We start from the raw sequence: 19728 nt of genomic DNA, 5'->3' as shown, positions 1-19728 counted from the left end.
GGACCTCATCATCTACACCACCCTCTTCAAACAACTGCTTCTCCTGGGTTGTCTCGACAGCACAGTACGCACCAGAAAGTGGCACCTGAGTCTCATCATCAGATGCATACTGAGGTGTGCTGCTGACCATAGGCACTGGCCCACCTGCCTCTTCAGATTCAGAGAGACAAAACGGTTGTGCATCACTGCATACTACCTCTTCTTCAAATTCTAGAATTCTGCTTGGCTGTCCCCCTCTTTCCAAGAAAGAGATTCAGAGAACAGAAGTAGAGATGGCTCCTGTCCAGGGCTCTCTGACTGCCTGGGCAATTTGGCAGGTGGTGAAGAGACAGATGGGTGCTCTTTAGTGCTCAGGACCTTAGAGGATCTGGAACTAATTGAAGTCGATGCGTTAGCTGTCATCCATCCGACAACAGCTTCAATTTGGTCCTCCCGCAGCAGTGGGGTACAGCTAGCTCCTACAAAGCTGCGCATAAAGGACTGTTCCCTGGTAAAACTGGGGAATGCTGAGTCACTGGTGCCCGCAGCAGGCACAGAATCCCCACGTCCTCTCCCTGCAGGCACAGAATCCTCACGTCCTCTCCCTGCAGAAACTCCACGCCCACGACCACGACCACATGCCTTTCTCACTGCCTTCTTCATCTTGGTAGACTGATAAAGATAGGCAGAAAAGTACTAAGGGCTTAGTGTGCTTATTCCTGAACAGCTGCTAACAGGTATAAGAAACACTAATTTTATAAAGTGTGGACTAGACTTTAATATGAGCTAATATGGCCTACACAACTGTAAAGTGGAGTGTTTGGTGAACTTTATTTAGGTTTTTTCTGTCACAAAAAGACACTGGATGTGCCCAAAGATGTAATACCGATAGTATCACAATCTTTTTGTTGCTATTACAATGCAGGAAGGTAACCTACAATGCAATAGATGAGGCTACAAAGAATAGGCTAATACTAATCTGGCTGGGGCTGCAGGGCACAATGCTGCAGAAAGGCTCCTCTATCTACTCCTATATAGTGTGTTTGGAACCAATCTAGCTGGATACGGATGGAACCACCACACTAGTAGGATAAATCAGGAAAAAATAGCAATTAATTAGCAAAAAAAGGACAATGTATGAGGCAGTGACGCACGCTGAGCGGACTACAACCAGATGTGGCTGCAGCACACACTACATCGTGAGCTGCACTCACACACAGAGACCTTGCAGACAGCCGTGAACAGTGCAGACACAGAGCACTGTGCACTAACGCTGCAAGGCAAAATAAAACTTCTCTATCTACTCCTGTATAGTGTGTTTGGAGCCAATCTAGCTGGATACGGATGGAACCACCACACTAATAGGAGAAATCAGGAAAAATGATCAATTAGCAAAAAAGGACAATGTATGAGGCAGTGACGCACGCTGAGCGCATTACAACCAGACGTGGCTGAAGCACACACTACAGCATGAGCTGCACTCACACACAGAGACCTCACAGACAGCCGTGAACAGTACAGATGCAGAGCACTGAGAACTAGTGCTGCAAGGCAGAGCGGTTTATAAAGTAGCTTGGGTAAAGCAGAATAGAGCAAATAGGTAGCTAAAACTGTCCCTCAGAACAGCAGCGTCCTATCCTTAACTGAATTCACAGCAGAGTGAGCTCAAAATGGCGGCGGCGGCTTTTTTAGTGCATCATGACATCATTTCAGCAGCCAATCAAAGCCATGCCATTAGTTAACATGCCTACATGCCTAACAGGATGTGCCCACACTTCTTAGGATCCTCATTGGCTGAATAAAATGAAACTGGCTCATTGCATTATGGCAACTTCCGATTCCAGTATCCGATAATCTAAAAGTATCGGAACTAAGTATAGGAATTCCGATACCGCGAATATCGGCCGATACCCGATATTACAGTATCGAAATGCTCGAAACTATTTGTGACTGAACAGACAGGGAGACACTATTACTGTTTTTTTTTACGTAAAACAGGCCAAAAGCTGGATAATACAGAGATTTGAACCGTGGAACTGCAAATCCACAGTTCTAATTTAATGGCATATACCAGACTTTTTAAAATAGATATATTTTTGGGCTGAACAGTCAGCGACACACTCAAACTGTTTTTTTTATGTAAAAAAGACCCAAAAGTGGATAATACAGGTATTTGACCCGTGGAACTGCAAAACCACAGTTATAGTTATGTGGCGAACACCAGAATCTTTCAAACAGATATATTTGTGTCTGAACAGTCAAGGAGACACTATTACAGTTTTTTTTACGGCAAAAAATGCCAAAAGCAGGATAATACAGAAATTTGACCGGTGGAACTGCAAAACCACAGTTCTAGTTATCTGGCCTAAACCAGACTCTTTTAACCAGATATATTGATGTCTGACCAGTCCGGGAGGCACTATTACATTTTTTTTTTACGGCAAAAAATGCCAAAAACAGGATAATACAGAGATTGACCCGTGGAACTGCAAAACCACAGTTATAGTTATGTGGCATACACCAGAATCTTTTAAACAGATATAATGGTGTCTGACCAGTCAGGGAGACACTATTACAGTTTTTTTTTACGGCAAAAAATGACAAAAACAGGATAATGCAGAGATTTGACCCGTGGAACTGCAAAACCACAGTTATAGTTATGTGGCGTACACCAGACTCTTTTAAACAGATATATTGGTGTCTGACCAGTCAAGGAGACACTATTACTGTTTTTTTTACGGCAAAAAAAGCCAAAAGCAGGATAATACAGAGATTTGACCCGTGGTACTGCAAAACCACAGTTCTATTTTTCTGGCCTACACCAGACTCTTTTAAACAGATATATTGGTGTCTGAACAGTCAGGGAGACACTATTACTGTTTTTTTTACGGCAAACAATGCCAAAAGCAGGATAATACAGAGATTTGTCCCGTGGAACTGAAAAACCACACTTATAGTTATGTGGTGTACACCAGTCTCTTTTAAACAGATATATTGGTGTCTGAACAGTCAGGGAGACACTATTACAATTTTTTTTATGGCAAAAATTGCCAAAAGCAGGATAATACAGAGATTTGACCCGTGGAACTGCAAAACCACAGTTATAGGTATGTGGCATACACCAGAATCTTTTAAACAGATATATTGGTGTCTCATCTGTCAGGGAGACACTATTACAGTTTTTTTTACGGCAAAAAATGCCAAAAACAGGATAATACAGAGATTTGACCCGTGGAACTGCAAAACCACAGTTATAGGTATGTGGCGTACACCAGAATCTTTTAAACAGATATATTGGTGTCTGATCAGTCAGGGAACCACTATTACAGTTTTTTTATGGCAAAAAATGCCAAAAGCAGGATAATACAGAGATTTGACCCGTGGTACTGCAAAACCACAGTTCTATTTTTCTGGCCTACATCAGACTCTTTTAAACAGATATATTGGTGTCTGACCAGTCAGGGAGACACAATTGCAGTTTTTTTTTAAGGCAAAAAATGCCAAAAACAGGATAATACAGAGATTTGTCCAGTGGAACTGCAAAATCACAGTTCTATTTTTCTGGCCTACACCAGACTCTTTTAAACAGATATATTTGTGTCTGAACAGTCAGGGAGACACTATTACTGTTTTTTTTTACGGCAAAAAATGCAAAAAGCAGGATAATACAGAGATTTGACCCGTGGAACTGCAAAACCACAGTTATAGCTATGTGGCGTACACCAGAATCTTTTAAACAGATATATTGGTGTCTGACCAGTCAGGGAGACACTATTACAGTTTTTTTTTTATGGCAAAAAATGCCAAAAACAGGTTAATACAGAGATTTGACCCGTGGAACTTCAAAACCACAGTTCTATTTTTCTGGCCTACACCAGACTCTTTTAAACAGATATATTGGTGTCTGACCAGTCACAGACACACTCAATTTTTTTTGAAGGGGGGGGGAATACCAAAAGGTTTATAAGACGCGTATTTGGACAGTCTGACTGAGGGAAAAAAAAATACAGGATTTAGATTAAAAAAAAAAAAAATTCCTGGCCCCTGAGACCGGGGTGATAAGTCTAGCAATTTGACCAACAGGAGCACACAGGACTGTAATGCAGCGTTTGCTGGTATAACAACTGCGTCTCCTATACAGCCTGCCTGCCGGCCTGATATCTGGGATGGATATTAGTCCTGAGAAGGACTGTTTGTTTGATTTGGCAGGCTTTAGGGACCCTACACTACCTATTTCACACTATATATCTCTCCCTAACTCAGCAGCACTGACCTTACACTGGCTGAACCAGAGTGACTGTGTCCAAGATGGTGGCGCCCGGTTTTAAATACTCGAGGTGACGCTGTGCGGCCAGCCAATCACTGTAATGCCCACAAACAACATGGCTGCGGCATTACAGTGACTGGCTGGCAATCCCTGCATGTTCATTGGCTGTGTAAAGAGCGCCAAATGTGCAGGGCGGAGACCCGAGCTCCAGCCCGAGTAACCCGGAAATGCTCGGTGCTCGCCGAACATCCCGAGTAGCTAATAGTCATCAACATTAACAGAAATAAACACTTGAAATAGATCACTCTGTTTGTAATGACTCTATATAATAGATGAGTTTCACTTTTCGTACTGAAGAACTGAAATAAATTAACTTTTTGATGATATTCTAATTTAGTGAGATGCACCTGTAAGTTGGGGACATGGATTGTGGCACTTAGTAATTTATTAATCTTACCGGTTCTCCTCCTCCTTTTTACACAGCTCTCCTGCTCACTAAATTGCTGTTGGTGGAAGAGCATATGACCGGACCTGTCCATCAGTCTCTACCAATTGAAAAACTCTCCACAGTTTTTCCTTTTCAAAGTTGATTTGGAAGAAACTGATGGGACCACACCTAAACCAAACAGTTGCTCAGTTCTCGTCATCAATGAAGATGTCAGCTGCCTGATCCCTATTGATCAGAAATTGGTGGACAATATCTTGGGGCATTTGTGTGACCATATTGCAACCCAAAGTCTTGCTGTTTATAGACAGTAGCATAGACTCCTATGATGTTACTCGTCTGTGTAATTAGATCATTCCTCGGATTGAGACTTGTGGCCATAATACAAGAGCATAAATGCAAACACATGTGTAACTGGCCTAAAGCATCAGAGTGGACTATATTCCGTCAAGAGCAAACCATGTAGAGCACATGTTGAGATGAAGGCAATAAAAACACCTGGTGGAAAGCCTGCTGCCGTGTGCAAGAGAACTTTAGTACGATATCACAACAGTAACCCTAAATATAAAGCTAAAAGTGCAAAGCAATGCACAATAGAGGCACATCATTCTGTGTACACGCTTATCTACAACCGTCTTTTCTGCAATAGGGTACACAGTGAAATTATTGCAAAAAAAAAAAAAATTATAATAATAATGTAAATCCTAGAGGAAAACTATCCGCTGTCTGCAAGAGAATTGCAACTTAACACAATAATAATACCAAATATAAAGCCAAAAGTGCACAATAAAGCATAGAAGCAGAGAATTTCTTAAAACCAGCCAGGATAGTGGTCTAGGATGATCAACTCCAAACCTCAACTGAGAATTTGAGCTTGTATGGGAAGTTTTCTGCGCATTCACAGCACATTTTGGATTTGACAAATCTTAAAAAGTTTTCAAAGAAAAACAGTGGAAGCAGCAATGTGCACAAAAAACTGTAATTCATACGAAATAATTCAAAAGGGGTGGATACTGAATATTTTCTTCCATTGTAGGTGCAATTGAGCCCTATCCAAGTTTTTAGTAAATTAATTCACTACAAGCTTTAACTACCTTCTTACCTGAACACTGTAGGTAAAGCAGGAGAAAAAGGGTAATTTTCCATATAGTGCAACTGTAATTGATGACATTGAAAGCCTGAGTGAAAAATCCATGACAGAATCCCATGATGGAGACGGCAGCGTATATATCCTTCTTGCTGTGTGATGCAGAACCTTCAATAGAGCCATTTATGAAAGTCCATATCTGTGTATCTCCAGTGCTGCATATATTGGCGGTGTGTCACGTTACGTTGTCCCATATAATGTATGGAATGAGGAGATACCCCGAGGCCGGCATACAAGTATCTATAAGTTCATTGGGACAAGTTGAAACATAAGAAACTGTTAAATGTCAGTTAAACACTGAAACTTTCTACTTAATTTCTACTTAATAACGGGAGATGATAAAACCTGAGATATACTTTCATTATAATTGCCGTATATGACGGCTTCTTGTTATCTAAACTATCTGGTAGACTAGAACAGCAGGGCAGGTAGAGAAAAAGCTCATAGCCAAAAGGAAGGGAAGAATGGCATCAGCATGTGTGTCACCCAGGGGGAATATAGGGGACTTGGTACCCGGGCCTTTTACCTTGTTTAGGAGGTCACGGCAGTCGGCTCCCGGGCCCGTACTCTGGGTCTCTCTTTAAAAAGGGGTTTCAGTGTACAGTTTGCCTCGTGACGCCACCTGTGGTTTCCGGTAATGGTTACCAGCGCTGCTGCAAATCTCCAGGGGGTGATGGGATGGTAGCTGGGATGTTTCTGCTCCCCACAGGCGGAGCGGGCCCCCCGGGGCAGTGTAGGTGCAAATGGTGGTGATGCTGGGGCTTGCAGTGCAGGAGAGATGGCGCAGCAGGAGTAACTGACAGAGACAGAGGATTCACTTCAGTACCTTTACTGGTGCAGATGTCAGGTACGGTCCAGGGTACTCGATAGGAAGGGTGCACTTCAGGACTTCTCCCCAGTGAGCGGGTATAAGGCCTCCTGGTCCTTGTCTCCCTCTCTCTAAGCTCCTGGCCAGCATGCAACTGGGCCTAGCTTCTGTGTCGTGCTGTTCCTTCACCTGTCGCTTGGTAGTAGGACCTTTTTCTGGCAACCACTATCCCTGGACGCCAGGGCCTTGTTGGTTCCTAGTCCTGTCAAGGGTTTAGCTTCAGGTCGACCAGGGACTTGTAGTCCTCCTGGTATGCCGGTGATCCCTACTGGGTATAAAGGACCCTGTAGGCGCGGACCCAGTGTCCGGCTTGTGTCTTGGGGTGAGCCTATGATGCTCCTCTGCCCCCTCAACTCCTCTCTCCTCTCCTTACTGCCTCCGGCCACACTCGGGGCCCTCAATTCAGCAGCAGACGTGCTGCATCTTCACTGCTCTCAGTGGCAGCACACTCTCTGACTAAACAACTCCCTGAACAGCCTGGCTCCACCCTCCATATATATATCCCTTTCCGGGCTCCCTCTGGTGGTATGAGGTGGAAGGGTGGAGGTGTTTGTTTGCAGTGAGGGCCTCTTGTGGAGAAATCCATCCTTGCACCCTTTTGGGTCCTGTGGTACCTGTGAACAGCAGGGTGCCACACATGGATATCTATTAGATGTGTTGGTCATTAGCACAACTCATGTTGTGTTTTTGGAATTTTCCAGAAGACTGGAGGTCAATCTACTGAATGATTTAAACTCAATGGATTGATATGATTGTACACAAACCAGTTAAAGGGTTTCTTTTGACTTCAGCTTAATGACTTCTTATAAAAGACCATGAATTTTTGATTGATTGAGGTCTGATCACAGGAGCTCCCAACATTCTACATAGTGAAGGGTCCATGATACTTATTCAAGTGCTATGACCCTTACATGGGCTTATGGGAAAAGCTTAACTGCTGTGATAACCACTCATAAGATAGATGTCTTTGTGAAAAATGATCGAGGTATGGTGCATTTGCACAAGCACGCAGAGCACTTTACTACAATGAGACATTACCCCAAAGGTCAGACCTACACTGATTAAATGTTGGTCAATTGTCAGAGATGTAACTAGAAGATCCAGAGTTCCCTTGCTCATCATCAGAGGGACATCCTGCAGTTATACCCACTCCAACACCTTGTGAACTCACAGAACTTGCAGTAATGCAGGAGGGCTCCTGGTGATGGACATGGGAAGTATCAGGGCTGGCACCACCTGAGGAGGGCCCACTGGTGATGGAAAGGGGAAGTGTAAGGGCTGGCAACACCAGCGGAGGGCCCACTGGTGATGGAAAGGGGAAGTGTAAGGGCTGGCAACACCGGAGGAGGGCACACTGGTGATGGAAAGGGGAAGTGTAAGGGCTGGCAACACCGGAGGAGGGCCCATTGGTGATGGAAAAGGGAAGTGTAAGGGCTGGCAACACCAGAGCAGGGCCTACTGATGATGGAAAGGGGAAGTGTTAGAATGGGAGGCACTGCAGGAGGAACCACTGATGATGGACAGTGGGAGTGTTAGAGTGGGCGCACTGCAGGAGGGCCTGCTGGTGATAGACAAGAGGAGGGTTAGAGTGAGAGGCACTGCAGGAGGGCCCACTGATGATGAACAGTGGGAGTGTTAGAGTGGGAGGCACTGCAGGAGGGCCTACTGATGATGGACAGTGGGAGTGTTAGAGTTGGAGCACTGCAGGAGGGCCTGCTGGTGATAGACAAGAGGAGGGTTAGAGTGAGAGGCACTGCAGGAGGGCCCACTAATGATGAACAGTGGGAGTGTTAGAGTGGGGGGCACTGCAGGAGGGCCCACTGGTGATAGACAAGAGGAGGGTTAGAGTGGGGGGCACTGCAGGAAGGCTTACTGGTGATGGACAATGGAGTGTTAGAGTGGGAGGCATTACAGGATGGCCCGCTGGTGATTGACAATGCAATAATAGAGTGAGAGGCACTGCAGTGCAGGAGATCCACATTGTGATGGACTAGGTAGTGTTAGAATGGGAGCCTAGTTGTGAAGTGTGTACATTTTTTCTTCTCATCCCAAACCCCTGTGATCGTGGGTCCACAGCTATTTTAGTTACCCCTCTGTTAGCCAAAATGGCACAAAAGCATGGGCCTCCCTGATAAAAACTTTCTAAATGAGGAAATGTCACAAAAATCTGTCCATCAGTGCGGAGAGAGACTGATGTGAAGGGCAAGGCAGAGCGCAATTTGTTTTGTGTCATCATGGCTAATAGTCTTGTAGTTGTAATAATCACTGTTCTAAAATAACTTTTTCATGTTGTAGGACGTGTGTCTGTTTTGTCAGTGACAGGAAGGAAGGAGTTAATGATCACAAGAACGTTCCCAGGGGGCAGCATTCGTGTTCTGCCTGATACTGTTCTACATATTGGAGTTACTGTTATTGTTTCCAAAAGGTTTCATGTAGATTACATAGCATACGCAGCTGCCATCCTCATCCTGAAGCTCAACGGCCATTTAAAAACGACTTGTTTTTGTAATCTTAGAGCTGCTGAAGAAACACAACTTGCAGACTCATAGTTTACAAGACTTTTATGATACAGTAGGGTATTCCCCATGCAATAACAGCATATAATGAGTTAACTTTACTTCTGTTACAGAACTAAATCTTACCTGTTATTTCATGTATCTTTTCAGAATAAGGCGCCCTGTGTCTTCATGAGGACTAACACCACTTCAGCCCATTATACACAGGCTCTTAAACGCAGCTTTACAAGTTCCATTTCTAATTTTAAGTTGTCTCTAAGAAAATGGATGAAGGCTAGCTCCCATACCTAACACACACAGACATGAGGAAATTCCACCCTCCTGTGTGTAATTAGTACATTTTCAGTAGCAGGATCAGTACGGAGGACATTATTCAGCAATACTGAGCAATGTAGCCGTGAATCCAGCAAAAGTGAGATAAAATCACTTGCTAGAAGTTGCTGCATGATCTGTGTCAGTGCCTCACACTTGCTCCTCCATCTTTCTCCCCCTCACTACACCATAAATATTAATAGGAGCTGTAACCTGATACTTCAGTGAGCAATGCATCTGTTTTGATATTACCAAGACATATTTGAGCTGTTTTTCAGACTGAACAATGAAGATGATCAGGAGGCAGGAGGAAAGGAAAAAGTTGTTCTAAGTGGAACAATAAGATAATTTCTCTAATAAAGTATTAGAAAGTTTCCTATATTCACATGTAGTATTGGCTTGTGAAAAGATTGTTGAAAATACTACAACTCACTTCAGTTTGTCATCAACTTAAAACACATGATGTTAAAGTCTGAAAACAACTTTTAGTTGAAGAAGTTTTCCAATATATTGATGTCAGACTACTGTTTAAAAGACTGGAAGAGACCATGAGAATTTCCATAGCAGAGACTATAAGAGACCACAAAAACTTCAGTACTGGAGCTTATGTAAATTTATAGGAGTATTCCAGTCTTGTACATTGACATCATATCCACAGTATATTCCATAAATGTATAGTTTAATCTCACCAATGGGACCCACATCTATCTCAAGAACTGGGTCATGTTGTGTACTGCTTTCAGTGTAGTGTTGGTTGGAATTTCTTATCAAATAGTTGGAAATTTTGACCAACTCTCCACCAACAGCACCTCACACTAGAGCTTTATTGTAAGGGTATATTCACACTAGGCGTTTCTTCAGCATTTTTTTCTGCAGCAAAACTTAATCTCTTAATCAGGAAAGAAGTTGTGGCAAAAATGCAGGCTTTGGTGCGTTTTGGGTGCGATTTTAAGGATCTCAAAGTTCAGTTTTGCATCAACCACAGAAGCATGAACACAGGTCACCAATGGCAGTGCATTGAGTTTGTAGGACACTGTTTAACTTTCACAATTTGGTCTGCCATTGAGTTTTACAGGCATTGTTCACAGGCCCTAATCTCTACACCAAGTAATGAACTCTTCATCTCTCCCTCCATCCTCCCCATTCATCTCACCTCCTCCTCAGAGCTATTCCTCAATATTCACTCCTGTGTCTCCAAACACAGACAGCCACTTCATGCCCTCTCCTGCTCCCACCTACTAACACTTTCTCTGCTACTTCTGACTGCAGGCAATATCTCTCCAAATCCTGGTCCTCCTCGCCACATCCACAAAGTCACTTCTACCTCCTATCCGCAATCTGCCCAAAACTCTCGCAACCTTTCTAACCTTATACCCATCCGCCCAGCCCCTGCTTCTCCAGCCCCACTAACAGGAGCTCTATGGAACGCTCGCTCCGTCTGCAACAAACTTTCCTAAATGCACGATCTTTTCATTTCTAACAAACTCCCCTTCCTCTGCATCACCGAATCCTGGCTCACCCCCTCTGACACGGCCTCCCCAGCTGCACTTTCGTACGGTGGATTCCATCTTTCTTACACCCCTCGCTCCAATGGCAAGCATGGTAAAGGAGTAGGTTTTCTCCTGTCAGGCAGCTGCTCCTTCTCCCATATCCCATTGCCACCCTCCACTACTCTCCCCTCTTTTGAAGTGCACTGTGTGCGCATCTACTCCCCATCCAACCTCCAACTGGCCATTGTTTACCACCCCCCAGGACCAGCCACCACCTTCTTTGACCACTTCACCACCTGGATGCTTCATTTCCTTTCCCCTGACATCCCCACTATCATCATGGGTGACTTCAACATCCCCATTGACAATTCCCTCTCATCTGTCTCCAAGCTTCTATCCCTCACTTCCTCCTTCAGCCTTGCTCAGTGGTCTTCTGCCCACACTCACAAAGATGGCTGGTGCACCCCCTGGGACCGTGGGGCACTCGATAGTCGGGCCGTGGTCATGGGCGGTCAATTAAATTAAAGAAAAGGGGAATAAAGTTTTTGGGGATAATGTTCGTGACACCACCCATGGTATGCGGCTATATGGGGCCGCCGCTGCTATTCAGATCCACTGGGGCTGATGGTGACGCAGCAGAGTTGGTTCAGCTCTCCACGGGCAGGGCTAAGCTCCAGGGCAGTATAGATGAGTTTATGAGGTAGATGTTGTCGGTGCAGTGTAGTGCAAGGCTGGTGACACAGTAATGAGTCAAGGACACAGTGGGGTGCAGTCTTCAGGCTTTACTCACAGTTCTTGGGCAGTTCCAGGTTACCGCTGCAGCCAGTTATAACCGCCCACGTCATTTTGTGTCCTCCGTGGAAGTGATCCAGCAAACTCTCAGGTATCTCAGGAGCACTTGAACGGGATCCCGTTCTGTGTACCTCTCCAGGTCATCTCACTGTGCTGGCTCTCGCCCTCCTGCCCTGCGCCTCACACCCAATTTTCCAAGCCAGTGGCCGCGGGCCTTATGGGGCGACGTCCTCTCTGTGCCCTTGGTCCTATGTGGCTGCCTTTTCGGCGATTGAGTGTGGAGTGTGGCTACAGCACATGAAATGCTGCAACCTCCGGTTTGCTAGCTGAGACCTAAAGTACTCCACTAGGCTGGGGCTTGTCCCCTACTGCGGCCTGATCCATCCACTTCAGCGTGAATTCAGGCGCATGGGTGGCATCCCGCACTCGCCATGCCCCTGGGATCCCTTCTGTCTCTCCGGAGCCTTTTCAACTCCTTCTGTCTTCTCTCCTCACTTTCTCCTGGGCCTCTTTGAGTGGGCCCGACTCCTCTCACAACTCCTTCCTTGCTCCCCCAGAGCAGAACTCCTCTTGAGCTCCCAACTCCCAACTAACTCCTTCTAGAACTTTCTACCCTTCTTTTTATACTCCTACTCTCTGTGCTCCACTGAACTGATTCCTTCACCTACATCCACTACATGGTTCCCTCTCTTTTGGTCCCCCCCCCTGCCAGCTAGGGACAGGGCTCAACAGTGACCAAGTGCATCTTGCCCCGCCTGCTGGTCTGAAGTGGTGTAGTGTTGGATGTAGGTGTGTGGGTCCCGGGTAGTACTCCCTCCTTACCTGAGAGTGGGGTACCACATCTCTGGGTGAGATTCAGTACCTCTGTGGCAACTGGATCCGCAGGGGCGCCACAATGGCTACACACTGGACCTCATTTTCACCTGCCTCTGTTCCCTATCTAACCTGTCTAGGTCAACTTTCCCTCTTTCTGACCACAACCTACTCACATTCTCTTCCCTCTCCTCTCCAGGTGCTCAAGCCCCATTCCACAAACTTGTACACCCTTGCAGAAATCTCAAACACCTTGACCTACAATCACTCTCTGAATCCCTTCTCCCTCTCACAGGCATAAGCTTATTACATGATGCAAATGCTGTTGCCACTATATATAACACCACAACAGCTGCAGCTCTCAATTCGGTCGCCCGCCTCACACATTCCACAGCTCGCACACTCAACAGGCAATCCTGGCACACCAACCTGACTAAAGAACTGTGAAGGGCCTCCAGAATTGCTGAGCGGAAATGGAAAAGGTCCCACTCCAACGAGCACTTCTTCGCATTCAAACAGTCCCTCACTACCTTCAAGTCCACACTTATAGCAGCAAAACAAACATACTGCTCATTTCTCATATCTTCCCTGTCACACAACCCTAACCCTTCCTCTCCTCTCATCTCAGCCGAAGACTTTGCCTCATTCCTTAAGCAGAAGATTGACACCATCAGACAAAGCTTTTGCCTAAAGTCCCCACAAGGCCTCCTCTTAACTACTCAACTGTCCTCCTCCAAAAGCAGCTTCTCCACCATTATGGATGGCCAACTCTTTTCTTTACTCTCCAAATCACACCTCACCATCTGCGAACTTGACCGAATCCCATCCCACCTCATGTCTAACCTCACCACAGTCTTCATCCCAACCATAACCCACCTTTTCAACCTGTCACTAATAACTGGTGTCTTCCCCTCATGCTTCAAACATGCCTCAATCACACCAATTATCAAAAAGCCCTCCCTTGACCCATCCTCTCTGTCTAGCTATCGCCCCATAGCACTTCTCCCTTATGCCTCAAAACTACTGGAACAACACGTCCATTCTGAACTGTCCTCCCACCTCTCCCCCTGCTTCCTCTTTGCCTGCCTCCAATATGGCTTCCGACCGCACCACTCTACTGAAACTGCCCTGACTAAAGTCACCAATGACCTACTAACTGCCAAATCCAAGCGACACTACTCTTTCCTCCTCCTCCTAGACCTGTCATCTGCCTTTGACACAGTGAACCATTCCCTCTTGCTACAGACTCTTTCATCTCTTGACATCAAAGTTTTGGCCCTATCTTGGATCTCCTCATATTTAACAGACAGGACATTCAGTGTCTCCCACTCACACACCACCTCCTCATCTCATCCCCTATCTGTCAGTGTCCCCCAAGGTTCAGTCCTAGGACCCCTGCTCTTCTCCATCTACACCTTCTGCATGGAACAGCTCATAGAGTCTCACGGCTTTCAGTATCACCTCTATGCTGATGACACACAGATCTACCTCTCTGGACCCGATATCTCCTCCCTACTAACCAAAATCCCACAATGTCTGCCCGCTATCTCATCCTTCTTCTCTGACAGATTTCTAAAACTTAACATGGATATAACTGAATTCATCATCTTTCCACCGTCTCACTCAACCCCCCCAACTGATCTATTCATCAAAGTCAATGGCTGCCCACTCTCCCCATTCCCGCAAGCCCACTGCCTCGGGGTAACCCTGGACTCTAATCTCTCTTTCAAACAACATATCCAAACACTTTCCACTTCCTGCTGACTCCAACTCAATAATATTTCCCGGATCCGCACATTCCTCAACCAGGAATTTGCAAAAACACTAGTGCACGCCCTCATCATCTCCCTCCTCGACTACTGCAACCTCCTACTCTCTCGCCTCCCTTCTACCACACTCACACCCCTTCAATCTATCCTAAACTCCGCTCCCTGACTAATCCACCTGCCCCCTCGCTATTCCCCGGCCTCTCCTCTCTGTCAATCCCTTCACTGGCTCCCCATTGGCCCAGAGACTCCAGTTCAAAACCCTAGCCACGGCATGCAAAGCCATCCACAACCTGTCTCCCCCCGATACATCTGTGACCTAGTCTCCCGGTGCTTACCTGCACGCAACCTCCGATCCTCACAAGATCTCCTTCTCTACTCCCCTCTTATCTCCTTTTCCCACAATTGTATACAAGATTTCTCCCGTTCATCCCCCCTACTCTGGAAATCTCTATCCCAACACATCAGACTCTCACTTACCGTGGAAACCTTCAAATGGAACCTGAACACCCACCTCTTCCGACAAGCCTACAACCTGCAGTAACCATCGCTCCACCATACCGCTGTATGACCAGCTCTACCTTCACCTACTGTATTCGCACCCATCCCCTGTAGAATGTGAGCCCTCGCGGGCTGGGTTCTCGCTCCTCCTGTACAAGTCGCCAACTTGTATTGTTCAAAATGTATTGTAATTGTTTTTGCTATGCATATTCTTTTCAAATGTAAAGCACCATGGAATAAATGGCGCTATAATAATAAATAATAATAATTGTTAAATTTCACACCTTTGTCAGCCACAGGTTGGATTAGTGTGGTTTAATTAAATTTTTGGTGCATACAAAGTAAACACTGCCTGACCAAAGTGTGAGATTGAACAATACATGGTCAGCCAATGTTTACTTTTTTATGAATCACTAATAGTGTTGAGCGATACCTTCCGATATCGGGAAATATCGGATCGGATTGGATCGGACCGATACCAAAAAAGTATTGGACATCGCCGATTCCGATACCGGAAACCAATGCAAGTCAATAGGACAGAAATATCAGAATGAAAATAAACCCTTTCTTTCCTTGTAGGTTAATTCTACATGAAGGAAAACAACTAAGAATAATGTAGAATGTATTGGGGGAGGTGGGGGAGACAATAAAGGCATAGAGGTTTAGCCCAATCAAATGGAATAGCAGGAATTAATATTTTTTTTAAGATGTTCTGAGTTACGGAAATATTGACTATGTTAAGTATTTTTATATTTTGTCAGATATTTATGTTTCACTAATTCCATGCTCTTCACCTTCTTTTTTACTTCTCCCACACTTTCTAATTCATCATCCTCAGCATCAGCATCTTTTTCATCAACTTCTTCTTCACCTTCTTCATCTTCTTCTTCTTCACCGTCTTCGTATTAGTCTTTTTTTTTACATTCTTCATATTCTTCTTATTCAACTATTATTCTTCTTCATATTCTACTTCTTCGTCTTCTTCATATTCTTCTTCTTCATCATATTCTTATTTGTGACAGGCATTCCTGTAGTTGTTATCTATAAAAGTTTGAACATTACACCTTTCATTCTGCCCGTCACAAAAGATTTACAACAGGATTTGTCCGCGTTCAGTTTGGCCTGCAGCAGCAGGTCTTTTCCAGGGGCACCACGAGGAGGAACGGACTCACCCCCATACACTGCTTAGTCATGTTCTGCTTATAATTTAGATATTATCTTTTGCTCTGATTTTTAGTCTTATGCTTAATGTTCTTCCGCTTTTTGTTCTGCAGCTTCTTGTACTTCTGCTTCTTGGTTTTCTGTCTCTTGTTCTTCTGTATCTTGGTGGTTGTCTTCTCTTTTTTGTCCTCTTGGTCAACTTCTTCAGGGTCATCTTCTTGGTCTTCTTCGGGGTGGTCTTCAGGGTCGTCGTCTTCGGGGTCCTCGTCTTCAGGGTCGTCATCTTTGGGGTCCTCGTCTTCTTCGGGGTGGTCTTCAGGGTCCTCGTGTTCAGGGTCGTCGTCTTCAGGGTCCTCGTCTTCTTCGGGGTGGTCTTCAGGGTCCTCGTCTTCAGGGTCGTCATCTTCGGGGTCCTCATCTTCTTCGGGTTGGTCTTCAGGGTCCTCGTCTTCAGGGTCCTCGTCTTCGGGGTCCTCGTCTTCCTCGGGTTGGTCTTCAGGGTCCTCGTCTTCAGGGTCCTCATCTTCGGGGTCCTCGTCTTCTTCGGGTTGGTCTTCAGGGTCCTCGGCTTCAGGGTCCTCGTCTTCGGGGTCCTTGTCTTCTTCGGGGTGGTCTTCAGGGTCCTCGTCTTCACGGTCCTCGTCAGGGAGATCCAGAGTGATTACCAAGAACCATTTCAAAAAGCTTGAACTTGGAAATGTAGCAGAAGGTACAAGAAGGCTGAGGAACTACCGAGGACCAGCTGACGGTACTGGAACCCGGATGGGTAGCAGAAGGGACAAGAGCCAATGGAACTACCGAGGACCAGCAGACGGTACAGGAACTCGGTTACTAAGCAGGAGGTACCTGTGCCAGAAAGCACTACCAAGGACCAGCAGACGTTGGTGGAACTTGGATACAGAGAAGGAGGCACCTAAGCCAAAGGCACTGCCGAGAACCAGCTGACGGTACTGGAACCCGGATGGGTAGCAGAAGGTACCCATGTAAAAAAAAGTTTCAAGGCCGCGAGCCGGCCGCAGTTACCAAAACCCACAGTCCTACAGGGGGTGCTTGTCCAATTGGCACTATGTAACCAGCCTTCATTGCCAGATCCCAAAGCCCACATAGGAGTCAGCTAAACTGCAGGCACCATAGAGTCGGCTAACCCGACCACAACACGACAGGACAACGCATTGGAGGCAAAGTGACGTTGACACTACCCGAAAACAGCTGGCGTGCTGGAACCAGGCTGGGCAGGAGGGAGTACCCGTGCCAAAGACACTGCCGAGAACCAGCTGACGGTACTGGAACCCGGATGGGTTGCAGAAGGTACAAGAGCCAATGGAACTACCGAAGACCAGCTGACGGTACTGGAACTTGGTTACTAAGCAGGAGGCACCTGTGCCAGAAAGCACTACCAAGGACCAGCAGACGTTGGTGGAACTTGGATACCGAGAAGGAGGCACCTAAGCCAAAGGCACTGCCGAGAACCAGCTGACGGTACTGGAACCCGGATGGGTAGCAGAAGGTACCCATGTAAAAAAAAGTTTCAAGGCCGCGAGCCGGCCGCAGTTACCAAAACCCACAGTCCTACAGGGGGTGCTTGTCCTATTGGCACTATGGAGCCAGCCTTCATTGCCAGATCCCGCAGCCCACATAGGAGTCAACTATACTGCAGGCACCATAGAGTCGGCTAACCCGACCGCAACACGACAGGACAACGCATTGGAGACAAAGTGACGTTGACACTACCCGGAAACAGCTGGCATGCTGGAACCAGGCAGGGCAGGAGGGAGTACCCGTGCCAAAGACACTGCTGGGAAACAGCTGGCGGTGCTTGAACCCAGGGTAAATACTAAAAACAGAGTGGAGCCAGAGGCGTAATTGGAGCAACTTTAAAATCTGTATTAGTGTGATTGTGGACAGAGCAGGAGAAATTGCCGGACACACAGCTGGGGATCAGCTGATGTTACTGAACCCCAATAACACTGGAGCAAGAGTTGACTGTGCAGACGGCACTTCTGAGCAGCAACTAGCGGTATTGGAGCCCAGGGTAAATACTAAAAACAGAGGAACCAGAGGTGTAATTGGAGCAAGTTTTAAATCAGTAGTATAGTGGATGTGGACAAAGCAGGAGAATTTGCCGGACACACAGCTGGGGATCAGCTGACGTTACAGAACCCCAATAACACTGGAGCAAGCGTTGACTGTGCAGACGGCACTTCTGAGCAGCTACTAACGGTATTGGAGCTCAGGGTAAATACTAAAAACAGAGGAGCCAGAGGTGTAATTGGAGCAAGTTTTAAATCAGTAGTACAGTGGATGTGGACAAAGCAGGAGAATTTGCCGGACACACAGCTGGGGATCAGCTGACGTTACTGAACCCCAATAACACGGCATCAAGTGTTGACTGTGCAGAAGGCACTTCCGAGCGCCAACTGGCGATGTTGGAGCTCAGGGATAATACTGAAAACAGAGGAGCCAGAGGTGTAATTGGAGCAACTTTAAAATCTGTAGTAGTGAGAATGTGGACAGAGCAGGAGAAATTGCCGTCCGCACAGCAGGGGAACAGCTGACGTTACTGAACCCCAATAACACGGCAGCAAGTGTTGACTGTGCAGACGGCTCTTCTGAGCGCCAACTGGCGGTGTTGGAGCTCAGGGATAATACTGAAAACAGAGGAGCCAGAGGTGTAATTGGAGCAACTTTAAAATCTGTAGTAGTGTGAAGGGGACAGAGCAGGAGAAATTGCCGTCCGCACAGCAGGGGAACAGCTGACGTTACTGAACCCCAATAACACGGCAGCAAGTGTTAACTGTGCAGACGGCACTTCTGAGCGCCAACTGGCGGTGTTGGAGCTCAGGGATAATACTGAAAACAGAGGAGCCAGAGATGTAATTGGAGCAACATTAAAATCTGTAGTAGTGTGAATGAGGACAGAGCAGGAGAAATTGCCGTCCGCACAGCAGGGGAACAGCTGACGTTACTGAACCCCAATAACACGGCAGCAAGTGTTGACTGTGCAGACGGCACTTCCGAGCACCAACTGGCGGTGTTGGAGCTCAAGGATAATACTGAAAACAGAGGAGCCAGAGGTGTAATTTGAGCAACTTTAAAATCTGTAGTAGTGTGAATGAGGACAGAGCAGGAGAAATTGCCGTCCGCAAAGCAGGGGAACAGCTGACGTTACTGAACCCCAATAACACGGCAGCAAGCGTTGACTGTGCAGACGGCACTTCCGAGCACCAACTGGTGGTGTTGGAGCTCAGGGATAATACTGAAAACAGAGGAGCCTGAGGTGTAATTGGAGCAACATTAAAATCTGTAGTAGTGTGAATGAGGACAGAGCAGGAGAAATTGCTGTCCGCACAGCAAGGGAACAGCTGACGTTACTGAACCCCAATAACATGGCAGCAAGTGTTGACTGTGCAGACGGCACTTCTGAAAGCCAACTGGCGGTGTTGGAGCTGAGGGATAATAGTGAAAACAGAGGAGCCAGAGGTGTAATTGGAGCAACTTTAAAATCTGTACTAGTGTGAATGAGGACAGAGCAGGAGAAATTGCCGTCCGCACAGCAGGGGAACAGCTGACGTTACTGAACCCCAATAACACGGCAGCAAGTGTTGACTGTGCATACAGCACTTCTGAGCACCAAATGGCGGTGTTGGAGCTCAGGGATTACAGTTCATGTG

The sequence above is a fragment of the Phyllobates terribilis genome, unplaced genomic scaffold (assembly GCF_046119375.1).
Source record: "Phyllobates terribilis strain yellow unplaced genomic scaffold, ASM4611937v1 Scaffold_7__3_contigs__length_470593459, whole genome shotgun sequence".
NCBI lineage: Eukaryota > Metazoa > Chordata > Amphibia > Anura > Dendrobatidae > Phyllobates > Phyllobates terribilis.
This window is presented reverse-complemented; position numbering follows the sequence as displayed.